Source organism: Mesoplodon densirostris, chromosome 14 (assembly GCF_025265405.1).
Source record: "Mesoplodon densirostris isolate mMesDen1 chromosome 14, mMesDen1 primary haplotype, whole genome shotgun sequence".
Taxonomy (NCBI): Eukaryota; Metazoa; Chordata; class Mammalia; order Artiodactyla; family Ziphiidae; genus Mesoplodon; species Mesoplodon densirostris.
Genome location: NC_082674.1, coordinates 5,045,453 through 5,049,884, shown reverse-complemented (window position 1 = coordinate 5,049,884; position 4,432 = coordinate 5,045,453). Strand labels below are relative to the sequence as shown.

General features: G+C 40.2%; 1 non-coding gene across 1 annotated transcript; it reads right to left on the bottom strand.

Moving 5' to 3' along the window:
* Positions 1 to 3,392: 3,392 nt before the first annotated feature.
* On the bottom strand, positions 3,393 to 3,499 carry LOC132502228 (U6 spliceosomal RNA). Its single transcript, XR_009534424.1, has one exon. It is a non-coding gene; the product is annotated as a U6 spliceosomal RNA (small nuclear RNA).
* Positions 3,500 to 4,432: the final 933 nt, after the last annotated feature.

The window sequence follows — 4,432 nt, the reverse complement described above, 5'->3', positions numbered from 1 at the left end:
AACAACTATAGGTAGTTTATGCATAATATATGTACCTATGTAAAGATGTAATTTCAGTTGAAAATATTTTTTAAAGCTGATAACTTGCATTTGGGTTCTTTAAGATGTGATATCTAATTATGCTATTGGTGTTATTCACGTTAAACACTTTGAAAAGTTTATGCTGGCAGCCTAGAAACACAAACATTTAATGCTTTCTTTATGTCTCTTGCCAATGAATAAACTTGCTGTGATTTTCTAACCTATGCTGTTGTCACTGTGTGTGTTGGTTTTTCTGAAGGGGGTCCCCCAATGAGGCTTTTGTACACAAGGGGATTTGGGGTTAAAGAAGTGAAAAGGTGTGAATTTGTGGTCAAAGTGCTTTCAGAGGAAGAGGAGGGTATTTTTGTTTTGTTTTAAACGTCATTTCAAGAAAGTGCAATTCCTTCCTCATTGCAGGTATTAAAGGGATTTTCTTCCCTAATCCAATAAGAAATAATTCTTCATCCACTTGTGCTCTCTACACACTGTAATAGGTATAAGATTACTGAGTATGAGGACAGGCAGTGCCTCCTACCCAGAAACCGACGACAAGGCATCATTTGCTTGGCTTCGTTTCATTACCAGGTTTGTTTCTGTTCCTGTAATAGACCTTTAGTGTCCCGAATATTTATTCTTCATCTTTTCCACAGCAATAGAACTATGAGCCCGACATGTGGCTGCCAAGAATTATGAATACATTTCCAAGGCTCCCTTACAGCTGGAGTGGCCAAGTGACCACTTAACAGTTTCTTCCTGTGAGCAGAAGGGACATCAGGAATGTCAGGGGGAGGGTGTCCCTCTCTCCTTTTAACCTGCTTGGTATTCAGCGATGGTGGTGAGGCATTTGGGGACCGAGTGATGAGGGTGACACTATGCAGATGGAGAATGGGGACAGCCTTCACTTAGGAAAAGTCAATAAGGAATCGGTATGGAACTGTCTGGAGTTCCATCCTAGAGGGCGTGTCTACCTGGGGACACAGCTTCTGTGCACAAAGCTCAATATCCACCTTCTCCATTTGCTTCCCCTTTCAGTGGCAGGTGTCTGAGATTTTTGCTCATTTTGTTTGTCCATTTTCTACAGTAGAATCCCCATTTTGGCTGCCTCTTCTCTCTGTGAAAGGTCTCTCTTTTCTAGAAGCAGTTGTGAAGCATCTTAAAAATGTTTTGACCCTGGTATCTTTTTGGAATATATACCGAGGAAATGATCAGTGATGCACATAGAAATGTTTTATCATATCTGCATAATGTACTTCATAATGTGCAGACAGATACACCTTGTTTTGTTGCCCTTTGCCTTACTGAGCTTCACAGTACAATTATTTAAAAATTGAAAGTTGGAGACAACCCTGCGTTGAGCAAATGCATCAGCACCATTTTTCCAACAGAATTTGCTCACTTTGTGTCTCTGTGTCACGTTTTGGTAATTCTCACAGTCCTTCATACTTTTTCATTATTATTATATTTGTTTTGGTGATCTGTAATCAGTGATCTTTGAGGTTATTATTGTCATTGTTTTGGGATGCCACAAACCACACCCACATAAGACAGTGAACTTAATCAGTAAATGTTGTGTCTGATGTGATTACTCCACTCACTTACCTTTCCCTCATCTCTCTCCCTTTCCTTGGGCCTCCCTATTTCCTGAGACACAAAATTATTGAAATCAGGCCAATTAATAACCTTGCAATGGCCTCTGAGTGTTCAAGTGAAAGGAAGAGTTGCATGTCTCTCACTTTAAATCAAAATTTAGAAAGGATTAAACTTAGTGAGGAAGCCATGTCAAAAGGCCAAGATAGGTCAGAAACTAGGCCTCTTGTACCAAAGAGCCAAGTTGTGAATGCAAAAAAAGAAAAGTTCTTGAAGGAAATTAAAAGTGCTACTCTAGTGAACACAAGAAGGAGAAGAAAGCAAAACAGCTGTCTTGCTGATAGGGAGACAGTGTGAGTGGTCTGGATGGAAGATCAAACCAGCCACAACATTCCCTTGAACCAAAGCCTAATCCAGAGCAAGGCCCTAACGCTCTTCAATTCTATGAAGGCTGAGAGAGATGAGGAAGCTGCGGAAGAACATTTCTAAGCTAGCAGAGGTTGGTTCATGAGGTTTAAGGAAAGAAGCCATGTCTCCATAACAACAAAGTGCAAAGTGAAGCAGCAAGTGCTGATGTAGAAGCTGCAGCAAGTTATCCAGAAGATCTAACTAAGATAATTAATGACAGTGGCTATATGAAACAACAGATCTTCAATGTAGATGAAGCAGCCTTATGTTGAAAAAGATGTCATCTAGGACTTTCATAGCTGGAGAGGAGAAGTCAATGCCTGACTTCAAAACTCCAAAGGACAGGCTGACTCTTTTTAGGGGCTAATGCAGTTGGTGACTTGAAGTTGAAGCCAATATTTATTTACCATTCTGAACATCCCAGGGCCCTTAAGAATTATGCTAAATCTACTCTGCCTGTACTCTGTAAATGGAACAACAAAGCCTAGATAACAGATCATCTGTTTACTGAATATTTTAAGCTTACTGTTGAGATCTACTACTCAGGAAAAAAAAAATCTTTCAAAATATTACTGCTGGGAATTCCCTGGCAGTCCAGTGGTTAAGACTCAGTGCTTTCACTGCTGTGGGCCCAGGTTCAGTCCCTGGTCGGGGAACTACGATCCCATAAGCCACATGGTTTGGCCAAAAAAATAAAATAAAATTTCTGCTCATTGACAGTAAATCTGGTTATCCAAAGAGCTCTGATGGAGCTGTACAATGAGATGAATGTTGTTCTCATGCCTGCTAACACAACATCCATTCTGCAGCCCATGGATCAAGGAGACTTTCAGGTCTTATTATTTATTTATTTTTAACATCTTTATTGGAGTATAATTGCTTTACAATGGTATGTTAGTTTCTGCCTTATAACAAAGTGAATTGGTTATACATATACATATGTCCCCATATCTCTTCCCTCTTGCATTTCCCTCCCTCCCACCCTCCCTATCCCACCCGTCTAGGTGGTCACAAAGCACTGAGCTGATCTCCCTGTGCTATGCGGCTGCTTCCCACTAGCTATCTACTTTACGTTTGGTAATGTATATATGTCCATGCCACTCTCTCACTTTGTCCCAGCTTACCCTTCCCCCTCCCCGTATCCTCAAGTCCCTTCTCTAGTAGGTCTGCCTCTTTATTCCCGTCTTGCCCCTAGGTTCTTCATGACCATTTTTTTTTTTAGATTCCATATATATGTGTTAGCATATTTGTTTTTCTCTTTCTGACTTACTTCACTCTGTATGACAGACTCTAGGTCCATTGACCTGACTACAAATAACTCAATTTTGTTTCTTTTTATGGCTGAGTAATATTCCATTGTATGTATGTGCCACATCAAAAATGTGGAACGCTTCACGAATTTTCATGTCATCCTTGTGCAGGAGCCATGCTAATCTTCTCTGTATCGTTCCAATTTTAGTATATGTGCTGCCAAAGCTAGCACAAGTCTTATTATTTAAGGAATACATTTCATAAGGCTATAGCTGCCATAGACAGTGATTCCTCTGATGGATCTGGGCAAAGTAAACTGAAAACCTTCTGGAAAGAACTCACCATTCTAAATGCCATTAAGAACATTCATGAGTAACGGGAAGAGGCCAAAACACCCACATTCACAGGGGTTTGGAAGAAGTTGGTTCCAACCTGCATGGATGTCTTTGAGGGGTTTAGAACTTCAGGGGAGGAAGCATCTTAGGATGTGGTGGAAACAGCAAGAGAACTAGAATTAGAAGTGGGACCTGAGGATGGGACTGAATTGCTTCAGTCTCATGGTAAAACTTGAATGGATGAAGAGCTACTTCTATTGGTGGGCAAAGAAAGTGGTTTTTTGAGATGGACTCTACTCCTGGTGAAGATGCTGTGAAGACTGTTGAAACTACAACAAAGGATTTAGAATATTACATGAGCTTAGCTGATAAAGCAGTGGAAGCATTGGAGAGCATTGACTCCAATCTTGAAAGAAGTTCTATTGTGGGTATAATGCTATTGAACAGAATTGCCTGCTACAGAGAAATGGTTCATGAAAGGAAGAGTCAATCCATGCAACAAACTTCATTCTTGTCTCATTTTAAGAAATTTCTGCAGCCACCACAGCCTTCAGCAAACACCACCCTGATCAGTCAGCACGACCAACATGGAGGTAGGACCCTCCACCAGCAAAAAATTAGACTCACTGAAGGATCAGATGAGGGTTAGCATTTTTAGCAATAAAGCTCTTTAAAATTAAGGTCTGTATACTGCTTTTCCAGACAGAATTCTATTTCACACTTAACAAACTACAGTATAGTGTAAACATACTTTTATATGTACTGGGAAACCGAACAATTTATGTGACTGGCTTTATTGTGATACTCATTTTATTGAGTCTGCAATATCT